The 15,366-nt window shown below is 40.1% G+C and overlaps 1 long non-coding RNA gene across 1 annotated transcript in view; it reads left to right on the top strand.

Annotated features, from left to right (window-relative positions):
* Window positions 1-14,210, top strand: part of LOC105722457 (uncharacterized) — a 30,801-nt gene extending 16,591 nt beyond the window's left edge. Inside the window, exons 3-4 of the long non-coding RNA XR_010342573.1 lie at window positions 13,572-13,643; window positions 13,892-14,210. This is a non-coding gene — a long non-coding RNA (uncharacterized LOC105722457). The remainder of the gene's footprint in view (window positions 1-13,571; window positions 13,644-13,891) is intronic.
* Window positions 14,211-15,366: the final 1,156 nt, after the last annotated feature.

Genomic DNA, 15,366 nt, shown 5'->3' on the forward strand with positions numbered 1-15,366 from the left:
CGTGAGATCGGCACGTCTGCCGGCGATCTCTTGACCAGCAAGAGGGTCCCAATACCTGGAAGAGAGAGTGCGCAGAAGAAAAGAACGACAGGAAAGTTTGGGGTCTGGAGGGCTGACGAGGATTGCCCAAGTCAGTGATTTATTTTGTGCACAGGGTCTCATTATATACCCTTTAGCCTGCAGTGGCTGACGTCAGGTTACTTAGTGAGGTAACTACAACAAAGGAGAAGAGAAAATCACAACATTACAAGCCTAGGATTCAAGTTAAAACTAGTAAAAGGAGAAGCATACAATCAACTATCATAAAGATTGATCAAGAAGTCATAAAACAAACAGGTGACCTTTTCTACTTATCCGATAATCAGAAACACAGAAACAAGATCAATTTTACAATGGTCAAACCAAGGTATAAATCTTAGAGGTAACAATTTCAAATGTCATATGAATAGTCACAAGCTTCAGTGAGTACCTGGTAACGGAGTCATAAAACAAGCCCAGAACAGCAACTTCAAGAAATAGAATGTGCAGTGAAACCACACAGCCTTCACCCAGCCAAACTGTTAGATCAGTGAACCAGAAAACTTCTGCAAAATCAAACTTCTTGCACTTCCTTCTTTCCCTTAGCTCGACTGTGTCCAGCAGGGGAGAAATGTGTCTGGGCTCAAGCTCCATTATGGCGGAGACACTTAGGGGTCTCTACGCTGGAGCGATCCCCACAATAAACAAGGAAAAAGTATTCAAAGATAAGAGTCTCATGATAGTAGAATTCTTGATCCGTGATCTTGGGAAAAGTTCACATCAAGGATTTCCTCTTTTTGTGGGGAGAAATTTTCCTGGTTAGTTTTACCTTCAGGGTTCTAATGAGAGGACAGTTCCAAGAGTATGGAGGGACTCTTTTCAGTTGTGAGATTGTAAACTCAAAGTTCAATGTCCTGAAGTTTTGTTGCAGTGTGGATGGTATCAATGAAAAGAGTCTAACTCTGTAAAATATTTGAAGAGATTTATTCTGAGCCAAATATGAGTGACCATGGCCTGTGACACAGCCCTCAGGAGATCCTGAGAACATGTGCCCAAGATGGTAGGGGCATAGCTTGGTTTCATACATTTTAGGGAGGCATGAGACATCAATTAAATACATTTAAGAAATACATTGGTTTGAACCAGAAAGGTGGGACAACAGAAAGCAGGGGGCTTCCAGGATATAAGTAAATTTAAACATTTTCTGGTTAATATTTGGTTGAGTTTGTCTAACGACCTGGGATCAATAGAAAATAAATATTCAGGTTAAGCTAAAAAATTGTGGAGACCAAGGTTCTTTTGAAGTCTTTTTTTTTTTTTTTTTTTTTTTTGAGACTCATACAATATTTTAATCGTCTTCCTTGTCTTGTAATGTAATGCTAGAGAGTCAGGTTGGAAAGTAAGTCATGATATCTAGGGTTAAAGAAAACCCATCTGATGAGAATTTATGGTTTGTAGGACATGAATCCCAAGACTCCTTGGACAGGAATTTGGGCAAGACTGAAAAATCAGAGCTTAGTCCTTAATGGCAAGGAGAGTCTTTGATATTCTCAGAAGATTCAATCTTTGGGTTCTAGCTTGTGAAGGAGTTTATTGTCCTCAGTGAACCATAAAAAGTTTTCTTTACCTGGTAAAAATATACTGTGGCATAACTTAGTGTTGTAACATCAATCCTTCTATATGGGAAAGCTTTTCTATAACCAGAAAATATGTATTGAAAATGACAATTGAATGAAATCCATTTATAAATATTTAAATGACCCATCAGATAGTCAAATGTACCTGAAGCTTTGATTGTCTTCACAGGAATATGGGTTTGACAAACTAAACATTGGTTATAAACTATTTTAGCATTTATAATTTACCACACCAATATATTTAATTTGGAATATTTTATATTTTCCATGATGAGTCATGGAATGTATTACTTCTAGTAAAAAAAGTTTTTTTTGTTTTGTTTTTTGTTTTTTTTTTTGAGACGGAGTTTCGCTCTTGTTACCCAGGCTGGAGTGCAATGGCGCGATCTCGGCTCACCGCAACCTCCGCCTCCTGGGTTCAGGCAATTCTCCTGCCTCAGCCTCCTGAGTAGCTGGGATTACAGGCACGCGCCACTATGCCCAGCTAATTTTTTGTATTTTTAGTAGAGACGGGGTTTCACCATGTTGGCCAGGATGGTCTCGATCTCTTGACCTCGTGATCCACCCGCCTCAGCCTCCCAAAGTGCTGGGATTACAGGCTTGAGCCACCGCGCCCAGCCCCTGTAAAAAAAGTTTTAAGAACTCAGGAGAGACAAGGTGGGCTTCCTGGTTCTCCATGTGTCCATGTTTAATTAATATTAGACTTAGGTCTTCTTGAATACCAGCTGTTTTTCTAAATTAGGTGTATAGTACTGATAACTGATGGGTTATCATAGGTAATTTGGCTTAGACCATGGAGTTTATTTAATTATATATTTAAAGAATTTCAGTATCAGTTGATTTACCATGAAAATCTGGCAAAGTATTTTCTTGGTATTCAATTAATTTTTGTTTATTCAAGTGACTAGTTTTATAAACCGGTCAGTCTTTTCATTAAAGTTTCAGTAATTCTTACCCAGTTTAAATATGATTCTAAAGTTATTAGAAACCTGTATTTAAGAGTGTTTTTTAGCATCCTTTTTATCTTTTCATGAATCTCCTAAGAGATACCATATTCTAGGATTTTGTGTGTTTGTGAAGTTTTAAGAAACTGCATCAGTATTAAGCAATTAACTGTGGAAATGACTTTAAATAGTTGTAGTTAAAGACACAATTGACAAGGAAATTTGTTTATTTCTGTGGTCCATTATAACATAATAATTGTAATTATGATTGATAGCATATACTCTAACACCTTATAATTTTAGAAATTCTATACAATTTTGGAACATATATTAATATTGTTCACTAAAATATAACCTGAAGAAGGTTAAACATTATTTTTATTTCGACAATGTTTCCTGTGTAACTTAATATGTTAAATAATCCTGTTTACCTTTCTTTTGGATGTCTCAGGGGCCCTCTGTAGTATTCCAATGTTAGAAGTTAGAAAAAAGAATTTTGAAGCTAAAATTTGATTTGAGGAAGTCTATTAAATGTGTTAAAGGTTTAAAACACTTGATATTGGCCAGGTGCAGTGGCTTATGCCTGTAATCCCAGCACTTTGGGAGGCCGAGGTGAGTGGATCATGAGGTCAGGAGTTCAAGACCAGCCTGGCCAAGATGCAGAAACCCCATCTCTACTAAAAACACAAAAAAATTAGCAAGATGTGGTGGCAGATGCCTATAATCCCAGCTACTCGGGATGCTGAGGCAGAGAATCTCTTGAACCCAGGAGGCAGAGGTTGCGGTGAGCTGAGATAGCACCACTGCACTCCAGCCTGGGCAACAGAGCAAGATTCTATCTAAAAAAAAAAAAATAATAATAATAATAAAATAAACAAATAAATAAAAACACTTGATATTATGCTTAACCAGTTTGACCATGAAGTGAGATTTTTATAAACCTTTATAATCCTTTACAATTTTTCTGAAAACGTAGATCAGGTTTTTTGGTTGTTGTTGTTTTTTTTTTTTTGAGATAGAGTTTTGCTCTTATTGCCCATGCTGTAGTGCAATGGTGCAATTTCAACTCACTGCAAACTCCACCTCCTGGGTTCAAGCAATTCTCCTGCCTCATCCTCCCAAGTAGCTGGGATACAGGCACCTGCCACCACACCCAACCTTGTTGTTCAGGCTGGTCTTAAACTCCTGACCTCAGGTGATCCAACCACCTCGGCCTCCCAAAGTGCTGGGATTACAGGCATGAGCCACCATAGCCAGTCGAGTAGATCAGGTTTTTTTTTAAAAAAAACCTGTTATGTGTGTGGTTTTTTTGTTTTTGTTTTTGTTTTTGTTTTTTTTAAGACGGGGTTTCACCATGTTGGTCAGGCTGGTCTTGAACTTCTGACCTCAGGTGATCCACCCACCTTGGCCTCCAAAGTGCTTGGATTACAGGCATAAGCCACCACACCTGGCCCCCTGTTATGTTTTTATTTATATGTTCAATTTATGGAAAAACAGAATAATAGTCCTTTAATTTTTGTCAGTATGTTCACACAGATAATTTTTTTTACAAGATTAATTTTTCCAAACCTTTCACAATTTGTCCCAACTTTTAGATTTATCTTACCTAATTTAAAAATTCTCTCATCCTTTAAATTGGGCAAAAATTTACATTCTCATGCCTTTTTATAATCTTTTACCATAACACTATTTCTCCAGCAGTCTCAATTACATATTTTAATGGCAACTCTTAACAACTTTTACTCTGGGTGCATAAATTTCCTTTCATGAATACTTTCATGACTTACACAGACCATCTGTGACATGTTTGGACTTTGACTTGTCCTGAACATCTCTATTTTTGAATAACCAGTTATTTTTATTTTAGGACAAGAATTTATTATACAAGGTCTTTCTTTTTTTTTTTTTTTGAGACGGAGTCTCGCTCTTGTTACCCAGGCTGGAGTGCAATGGCGCGATCTCAGCTCACCGCAACCTCCGCCTCCTGGGTTCAGGCAATTCTCCTGCCTCAGCCTCCTGAGTAGCTGGGATTACAGGCACGCGCCACCGTGCCCAGCTAATTTTTTTGTATTAATAGAGACGGGGTTTCACAATGTTGACCAGGATGGTCTCGATCTCTCGACCTCGTGATCCACCCGCCTCAGCCTCCCAAAGTGCTGGGATTACAGGCTTGAGCCACCGTGCCCGGCCACAAGGTCTTTCTTATATAAAATCTCTTTTCTGTATAACCGTCTTTGTATAGTTAGGGTGTATGGTTAATTCCACTTGTTTCCAGGCCTTATGTAGAATCTAATGTTCCAAAATAAATAGAACAATTTTTAAAAGTCAAGCAGTTTATGACCTTAAAGCATTTAGTAAACCTAATATCCAACCTGTATAATTTAGACCAATATCTTTAAAGCTGTTTTTTATTTCCCAAAGAGCACTAAATTTACGTGAACTAAAAGATATTATAGTTTTAATTTTTTAAAAAATATTTGATTTAAGCACTTATTTTTCTTTAAGACAATTAATTAGAGCTCTTTTATATAAACATTATACACATGACACATATATATCTACACAGACAGAAGAACATTAAGATTTTTCATTTTAAGTTTCTTAATTGGTTACTGGCTTTTGGGTAGAGTTCTTGGAAGAAATGGCTAGGAAGGCATGTAGTTTATAGGGCCTAATAAGTAGGCACAGATAGAGGGCAAAAATAAATCCCCAAAATTAAGAGTCTCTCTTTTTATTTTTTATTTTTTTGAGATTCAGTCTCACTCTGTCACCTGAGCTGGAGTGCAGTGGTGTGATCTTGGCTCACTGCAACCTCTGCCTCCCAACTTCAAGCAGTTCTCCTGCCTCAGCCTCCCAAGTAGCTGGGATTACAGGCACCTGCCACTATGCCCAGCTAATTTTTAAAAAAAAATTTTTTTGAGATAGAGTTGCTCTGTTACCCAGGCTGGAGTGCAATGGCAGGATCTTGGCTCACTGCAACCTCCACCTAGTGGGTACAAGCAATTCTCCTGCCTCTGCCTCCCAAGTAGAGATTTTTAGTCTCTACTAAAAAAGTACAAAAATTAGCTGGGCATCGTGTTTCATTATGTTGGCCAGGCTGGTATTGAACGCCTGTCCTTGTGATCCACCCACCTTAGCCTCCCAAAGTGCTGAGATTACAGGTGTGAGCCACTATGCCCTGCCAAGGGTCTCATTTTTATATTGTATCCTGGATGCCCCCATACAGGGAAATGCTATTGGAGAAGACAGCGTAATGTTACTACTATGTATTTAATCATATAGCAACCCAAAGCCAATCAGTCTATCCTCCATGGGAGTATCATTTCTCTTTGAAGATGGGGACATCTCCATACTTCTTAGATGGCCAAGAGCATGTTTTTTTGATCCAAACATGTAGAGCTGAGTCTTTCTCCATAACTGTCGTTAGACACCTCTAAAAGTATATTTTCTACCTAGTTATTACACACCAAAGCTCTCTTATAATGTAATTTCTGATACTCCCCAAAGTAAAAAATGTCAGCTAATGTAATGCAAAACAGAACAGAGACTTAGATTTTGAAAGTAGTCTATCCACTTCCAATTTTTGGAATTTCATGAAGAAAACAGGTTTTTCCCAAAATGGGGTCTCTGGCACCTCCTGTTTTTCCCAAGGCATCTCAGGCTGTTAGGGCTTGAATATCTGGTTTTAATTAATCTGACTTTTAACAATAGCACTCTTTTTAAAAAGTTCTTTAAAGCTGGGCATGGTGGCTCATGCCTGTAATCCCAGCACTTTGGGAGGCTGAGGCAGGTGGATCACCTGAGGTTGGGAGTTTGAGACCAGCCTGACCAACATAGAGAAATGCTGTTTCTACTAAAAATACAAAAAATAGCTGGGCATGGTGGTGCACACCTGTAATCCCAGCTATTTGGGAGGCTGAGGCAGGAGAATCGCTTGAACTGGAGGTGGAGGTTTCAGTGAGCTGAGATCATGCCATTGCACTGTAGCCTGGGCAAAAAGAGTGAAACTCCATCTCAAAAAAAAAAAAAAAAAAGTTCTTTTAAATTACCCTGCTTTAGCCAGGTCAAATGACCAATATTTTGGGCTTTTAAACTTTACCAAGTAACCTTACAGGTGTTCTGAGAAAGGAAAATTCAAGATGGTTACAGGAGGGGAAGAGAATCAACAAATGGTAACGGTTATGCAGATACTAAACAAGAAAGGACTCATTTTCTAAGTGGTGAATTGAAGCGGGCTGTCTCTGTGAAAGGATAAAACCTCAGTTACTGAGTTACAGCACTGGGTAGTTTTTATTGCCCTTTCCAGAGGAAGTCTAGAGTAGTCAATTTTGAGCTTGTAATGGCTTTTAATTACTTAAGATAATTTTTAGAGTTAACTGTGACATGAACTTCAACATTCTTGTTTCTTGGAATGCAGAGACCAAGAAAAAGTACCACTATGTGGTCACAAGGTCAAGTTCCCAAGGACATAAAACAAGATGGAGACCTCATCCAGTTTTGTTTGTTTCAGTAAAGTTTGTTATCAACCAGTTTATTGGGCCATCTTGAGCAGCAGGCTTATGGGGTTTTAAGCCCATGTTCTATCCTAAAGAACTCCTCTTTATGATAGAACAATATAGGAAGACACATAAAGCATAGCAGATTGGCAGCAGTTTAAGACTAGCCACATAAATCCTTTTTTTTTCATTAATCGAAACTTCACAGGAGATAAACAATAATTTTTATCATTCATTCAACCAGTTTATATAGGGAGAGAGAGGCAGAAGTCTGACTGGTAAGAAACTTTTACTCTTTTGCTAACATGTCAGGCTTCTGGGTTCCCTTTCCCTGAGTGGCCCTAGTGACCCGACTGGCTGCACCACAGCCCTGGGGACCAAGCCACAACACAAAGGAAAATGATCTTTTTCTGTTTCATGGAACCACAGGCAAAAGCCTCTTGATTTTGCAAGTTGCCACCCAACTGGCAGCATGGAGGCACCAAATATTAATCTGGCAAGGCTCAAACTTGCCCCCAGTGGGGCCCTGTCATCTTTAACCCATTTTTAACCAAGAGGGACTTTACTGAGGGGAGGGCCTCTAACCCAATGCCATCCTTTACTCAGGTAAAATACACCCCATTACTTATCCAAAGTCAGTCAAATGGTGCTGTAGTCTATTTCCTTTGGATGGGGATAGTACTAAATTAAAAGGTTAGCAGATTTAATTTTTGGGAGCCCTCATTGTTATTTAATTAATTAATTAATTTTTTGAAAAGAAGTTTCGATCTTTTTGCCCAGGCTGGAGTGCAATGGCACGATCTCAGTTCACTGCAACCTCCACCTCCTGGATTCAAGCAATTCTCCTGCCTCAGTCTCCCAAGTAGCTGAGATTACAAGCGTGTGCCACCATGCCTAGCTAATTTTGTATTTTTAGTACAGACAGGGTTTCTCCATGTTGATCAGGCTGGTCTTGAACTCGTGACCTCAGGTGATCTGCCTGCCTCAGCCTCCCAAAGCGCTGGGATCACAGGCGTGAGCCAACACACCCAGCCTGGGAGCCCTCATTTTTAAATGTACTTCAGTGTGTTGTTGTTCATTCAGAACATTCCACTGTTAAGTTACCTTTAGGAAGATTTCATCATTTCTGTAAGTCTATGCTATTTTCTGTGTTTAATGCGTAAGTTGGAAGGAGCTCAGTTTTCCAGAAATTAAGGATCCCATTTTTACTTTAAATATTAGCTTTACTTTCAGGTGCCCTTGATTAACTTAGCTGATGATTTTTTTTTTTTCCTACCTAAGCATATAAGAAAAATGGAACAAAGGGATAGAACACAAAAATTCCTGCAATTTTTTCAAAGTCAAATTTTACACTCCCTATAAATTTACCACCAGTTTCTTTATGTTTCAATCAGATGTAAGAGGCCTCTAACTGGATCCAAGCCAGATAATTACCCAATTCTGATACCATGTGTTAAAAGAAAAAAAAATCAGCTGAATTAAATTTAAGGGAGTTTAATTGAGAAATGAATGATTCACGAATCAGGCAGCCCTCAGAATCACAGCAGATTCAGAGATTCCAGCACAGCCACGTGGTGGAAGACGATTTCTAGACAAATAAAGGGAAGCGATGCCTATGGGTGATGGGACTAGGGATGTACAGGATCCGGGGACATAAATAACTTTTTTATTCCTAAAGGGGGAAACTTGAGAACTAATAGGATGCTGGGGAAGATCCCTTTGCTAGTGACAAGTGGCTGCCTGACTTTTGATTCAGTGTTGCTGCAGTGGGTGGGTGTTTCTCTCACCTTGCCTCCCCTACCCTGCTGCAGGCAAAGCTTTTTTCCCTTTCTGTCCTTTCTCTATTTTTCTGTTACTCAGGGCAACTGTCCACTTTTCATCTTTCCCAGAGACCACATGTTGAATCTCCTGGTCAGAAGATCATTCCACCCCACTCTGGGTGGCTTGACCTTGTAACCACATGGTAGTACTTTCTTTTGGTCTCTGCCATTCAGTGGACTGGAATTTTAGAATTCATGTCATAGTTAGCTCTAAAAATTATCTTGAGGCTGGGCGTGGTGGCTCACACCTGTAATCCCAGCACTTTGAGAGGCCAAGGCAGACAGATCACCTGAAGTCAGGAGTTTGAGACCAGCCTGACCAACATGGAGAAACCCCGTCTCTACTAAAAATATAAAATTAGCTGGGTGTGGTGGCACATGCCTGTAATCCCAGCTACTCGGAAGGCTGAGGCAGGAGAATCGCTTGAACCCAGGAGGTAGAGGTTGCAGTGAGCTGAGATCATGTCATTTGCACTCCAGCCTGGGCAACAAAAGCAAAACTTCATCTCAAAAAAAAAAAATTATCTTGAGCAATTGAAAGCCATTGCAAGCTCAAAATTGGTGCTCTAAGCCCCTGCTGGGAAGAGAAATAGAAATTGCCCAATGCTGTAACTTGTGAAGTTACTTTTGGTAAAATTCAAAAGCCAGAAATATTGGCAATTTGGCCTGGCTAAAGTCAGGTAATAAGAGATTTTAAAGGATTCTTTTTTTAAAGAGCTCTATTATTAAAAGTCAGCTTATTCAAGCTCTAACAGCCTGGGACTCCTCCTTGGAGTAGGCGCTACAGACCCTGTTTTGGGAAAAAGGTATGTTTTCCTAATGAAACCTCAGGAATTAAAAGTGAATAGATCCTTCTCAAAATCTAAGGCTCTGTTCTGTTTTACATTCTGACGTTTTTGACTTTTGGAGGTAACAAAAATTACTTCACATTATATGAGAGCTTTGATGTGTAATAATTGGGTATGGGTAATGGCAGTTATGGGAGGATACTCAGTTCTTTGCACGTTTAGATTAGAGAAGTATGCTCTTGGCCACCTGTAAGGTAAGGCAATATCCCAACCCCACCACTGAGAAATAAGACTCCCATGGGGAATGGGCTAATTGGCTTTGGATTGGTTTGCAATGAAATGTACAGTTACCAGGCATGGTGGCTCATGTCTGTAATTCCAGCACTTTGGGAAGCCAAGGCAGTCAGATTGCTTGGGGTCAAGAGATGGAGAACAACCTGGCCAACATGGTAAAACCCCATCCTACTAAAAATACAAAAATTAGCCAGGCACGGCGGTGCGTGCCTGTAATCTCAGTTACTTGGGAGGATGAGGCATGAGAATTGCTTGAATCTGGGAGGTGGAGGTTGCAGTGAGCTGAGGTTGTGCCACTGCACTCCAGCCTGGACGACAGGGTGAGACTCAAAGAAATGCATGGTAAAATCTTTGCTCTGTCTTGTTCTTTCGCATTTCTCTTTTAAGGATCCAGGATCCAGTATAAAAATGGGACCCATCATTTTGGGGATTTGTCTTTGCCTTCCAGCTGTGCCTGTCATAGAAACTGTATGCTTTTCTCGCCTTTCCCTCCAAGGGCTCCACCCTGAAGCCAGTAATCCAATTAAGAAAGCGGCAGGCCAGGTGCAGTGACTCACGCCTGTAACCCCAGCACTTTGGGAGGCCGAGGCGGGTGGATCACGAGGTCAAGGGATCGAGACCATCCTGGTCAACATGGTGAAACCCCGTCTCTACTAAAAATACAAAAAATTAGCTGGGCATGGTGGCATGTGCCTGTAATTCCAGCTACTCAGGAGGCTGAGGCAGGAGAATTGCCTGAACCCAGGAGGCGGAGGTTGTGGTGAGCCGAGATCGCGCCATTGCACTCCAGCCTGGGTAACAGGAGCAAAACTCCGTCTCAAAAAAAAAAAAAGAAGAAAGCAAGTGGCAAATGAGGCTGGGTGAGGTGGCTCATGCCTGTAATCTCAGAATTTTGGTAGGCCAAAGCAGGTGGATCATTTAAGGCCAGGAGTTTGAGACCAGACTGACCAACATGATGAAACCTTGTCTCTACCAGAAGTACAAAAAATTGACCCGGTGCAGTGGCTCACGCCTGTAATCCCAGCACTTTGGGAGGCTGAGGAGGGCAGATCACAAGGTCAGGAGATCAAGCCCATCCTAGCCAACATGGTGAAACCCCGTCTCTACTGAAAATACAAAAATTAGCTGGGCATGGTGTCGGACACCTGTAGTTCCAGCTACTCGGTAGGCTGAGGTAGGAGAATGGCCTCAACCAGGGAGGCAGAAGTTGCAGTGAACCAAGACTGCACCACTGCACTCCAGCCCTCCAGCCCTCCAGCCTTGGGGACAGAGTAAGACTCTGTCTAAAAAAAAAAAACGTAGCCAGGCATGGTGGCACACACCTGTAATTCCAGCTCTCAGGAGTCTGAGGCACGAGAATTGCTTGAAGTTGGGAGGCGGAGGTTGCAGTGAGCCAAGATGGTGCCACTGCACTCCAGCCTGGAGACAGAGTGAGACTTTGTCTTAAAAAAAAAGAAAAGAAAAGAAAAAGAAACTAGCAAAAAAAAAAAATCTTACAACTACTGGATCTTCTTCTGTCTGCCTATTTATGTGTTGTATGTGATGTTTATATATGAAAGAGCTCTGATTGTCTTTAAAAATGAGAGTTTAATTCAAATATTCTTGTCAGAAAAGTAAAAAGTGTAATGTCTTTTAGTTTATGTGACTTAAGTAATCTTTGGGAAGTAAAAACCGTTTTACATGCAAGGTATGTAAGAAAAGTGAAATGTGTTTTTGGTAAAAGATTATAAGAAGGCATGGGAATGTATTTTTTTATGCTTAAGGGGTTAAATTATTGTTTCAAGTTAGGATAAAGCTGAAGTCTTGTGCAAGTTGTGGAAGGTTTGTGAAAAACCTTGTGAAAGAAAATCTGGTTTTACAAACCTTGTAAAAGAAAATCTGTGTGTGAATCTATTCGCTAAAGTTAGAGGGTTATTCAGTTTTTCCATAAATTGAACATTGGAATAAAAGCACAACAGGTTTTTCTTAGAGCACTGATCTGCTCTTTCACAAAAATTTGTAAAGCATTGCAAAAGTTTTTCAAGACTCTTACCTTATGGTCAGACATAAAATTGGATAGATTTGTCTATAAGGTTTTATTAAGAATTGGCTTTAACATTAATAGTACATTAATGCAAAGGTGAAACTGGCTTATTTGGTATAAAAATCATATAGGAAGTACTGCCAAATGTGAAATGGTGGCTTTCTTTGCACTGTATTTGTATAAATATGTTATTGGTATGTGTTCCAAAATTATGGGAAACCCCTATCATTCTGATATGACTTAGTGTCTGTTATTAATAATTATAGTTATGTAAAATTATTGTGTGCCACAGAGGTAACCAAAATTCCTAATCCATTGCAGCTTTAATAATGGCTGTCCTAGCTGGGTGCAGTGGCTCACCCCAGTAATCCCAGTACTTTTTTTTTTTTGAGATGGAGTCTCACTCTGTCACCCAGGCTGTAGTGCAGTGGCATGATCTCAGCTCACTGCAACCTCCAACTCCTGGGTTCAAGTGATTCTCCTGCCTCAGCCTCCTGAGTAGCTGGGATTACAGTTGTGTTCTACCATGCCCGGATAATTTTGTATTTTTAGTAGAGAAGGGGTTTTACATGATGGTCAGGTTGGTCTCAAACTCCAGACCTTGTGATCCTCCCATCTTGGCCTCCCAAAGTGCTGGGATTACAGGAGTGAGCCACTGCGCCCAGCCAATCCCGGCACTTTGGGAGGCTGAGGCAGGTGGATCACTTGAGGTCAGGAGTTAGAGACCAGCCTGGCCAATATGAGGAAACCCCGTCTCTACTAAAAATACAAAAATTAGCCAGGTGTGGTGGTGTGCACCTGTAATCCCAGCTACTCAGGAGGCTGAGGCAGGAGAATCACTTGAGCCCAGGAGGTGGAGGTTGCAGTGAGCCATGCTTGTACCACTGCACTCCAGCCTGACAATGGAGTGAGACCCCCATCTCAAAAAATAAAAATAAATATAAAATAGAAAAAAATAAAAATAATAATGGCTGTCCTAAGTTTTTGTCGTCCATAGACCATTCTTGTCTTGTTTTAATCCTCTTCAAAAGGTGGTGTATAATCAGCTATAGAAATTTGACAAGGGCTCTTTAATGCAGGTTTCTGATGACTCTGAAGATTGTGACATTAGAATAGAGGAAAAAACTCTCAGGACTCTCATGGAGAGTTGTATTGTTCATGAATATCAACAGGAGTTAACTGCATGGACTGACCTAATAGAAGATTGAAGTAATCTTTTTGACCTTTTGCTTAAAATTGCTAATCCTTTGTTTTGTTTTTCAGAGTCAAGGCAACTTCTCTTTTGAGCTATTTACAGCTTTTAGCAATTGAGTAAAGTATATTCCTGTGAACAAAATTTGGAGCATATTTGTTTTCTCTCTACTCAATTTCTCTTTTCAAAAAAAGCCTATTTTTGCAAGCAAATCGATCTTAGTATGTTTTGTCATTAGTAAAAATGGGAAACTGGAAAGAGAAAAAATTATGTTTCAAGAACTATGATACACCTGCAGTTAGAGTCTAGTCTCATCAGTTGTTTTTATGTTATGTTTTGTTTTTTTTCCTGCAATTTAGACTGACTGCTTATTCCTGTGAACCAACAGTGATCTTTGGCTACAGCTCAGAAGAAACAAGACAGATGAATGGGTACTGTAAAAAAGTTTGAATAAGTATTCTAATTCTAGGCACATATTGGAATCACCTGGCAACCCTGTATCAGCTTGGTTCCAACAGTTGTCCGGTTCATGGAAATCCTTCTAATTTAGTTTACTTGGGATAATTTTACTTATTTTGCTTTACTGTTATGGAACATATTGCTGTTGTATTCTTTGTGGAGGAATGCAGGATAAGCTTACTGAATGTTTCCTTAAATTGAACACTTTTTCATCTTCTAGATAGCACCTTTCATTGGAACTCGAAGTTATGAATGGCCTTCACCATACTGATGCTTTCTGACTGGGTGCCTCTCTACCACAAGTACAAGAGACCCTAATTGTTAAGCAGGAATATCATTGCCCCTATTCAGCCTGAAGAAGTTACAGAAGATGGATCTTCATCCCTCTACAACTCAGGATTAAGGTTCTCTTATAAATGGGAGGGGGAAAATATGTCAGAGGCATTCAAACCAGAGCTGTTGGGGTCACCAACTGCAGGGGTCTGTCCTTCAGCCCCTGACTCAACAACAGATGAATAAAGTACACTAACACACAGGTATTATGCTTTGCCAGTTTGACTGAGTGTCTGGGATGCTTACAGACTCCCTGGAGAGTGCTCTGAACAGTTGTGACTGCCGGCCCTCACCAGCCAGTGAGACTGGCATTTATTCAGTATAGATTTAATAACAGAGGCTCTAAGTCAACACACTTGTGGAGAAAGATTAAAGGCCAGGTTCTGAGAGCCTAAGGCAAACACCATTAGAGAGTAATCTTCCTGATCGACCTCCCCTGAGAGGGCCATCCAGCTCAAAGTTTAGTTTTAAGACCACATGAGTAAACAAGTTATTCAGATAAATTCCTCCACATACTCTAGCTATTTGCTTTTCTTATTAACTAAATGTAAAGGAGACTTAGGCTCCCTTCAGCCAAAACTTCTACTGAAACTATGCAAAAACCTCTCAGCCTTCCAAGAAGGTTTGTGATTATTCCTTAAAGCAATCTCTAATATTTTTCCTTTAATATTTTTGCTACTACCCTGAGTGAATCCCCACCCTGAGTGAATCCCCACACAGAGCAACTCCATTTTGGACTGCATCTTGAATAGAAGAGACCTATGGGGCTGCATTTTCAGGAGGTTAGGTATTTGTAGTCAGAAGAAGAGATAGGAAGTTGGCACACTATACAGGTTACAAAGACTTTGCTGATGAAACATCATGCAGTAAAGAAGCTGGCCAAATTCTACCAAAACCAAGATGGCAATGAAAGTGCCCTTTGGTCATCCTCACTGCTCATTATACATTAATTATAATACATCAGCATGCTAAAAGACACTCCCACCAGCACCATGACAGTTTACAAATGCCATGACAACATTAGGAAGCTACCCTACATGGTCTAAAAAGGGGAGAAATCCTCAGTTCCAGGAATTGCCCACCCCTTTTCCAGAACACTCATGAATAATCCACCCTTTGTTTAGCATATTATCAAGAACAATAAGTATAAGCAGTTGAGCGACCCATGCTGCTGCTCTGCCTATGAAGTAGCCATTCTTTATTCCTTTACTTTCCTAATAAATTTGTTTTCATCTTACTCTATGGACTTGCCCTACATTCCTTCTTGCGTTAGATCCAAGAACCCTCTCTTGGTCTGGATTGGGATCCCTCTTCAGCAACAACACAATTAAAATTTTTGTCATCTAGAAACATCTTAATTTC

This window comes from Aotus nancymaae, unplaced genomic scaffold (genome assembly GCF_030222135.1).
Source record: "Aotus nancymaae isolate 86718 unplaced genomic scaffold, 86718_ANA_hifiasm-v0.15.2.pri h1tg000014l, whole genome shotgun sequence".
NCBI lineage: Eukaryota > Metazoa > Chordata > Mammalia > Primates > Aotidae > Aotus > Aotus nancymaae.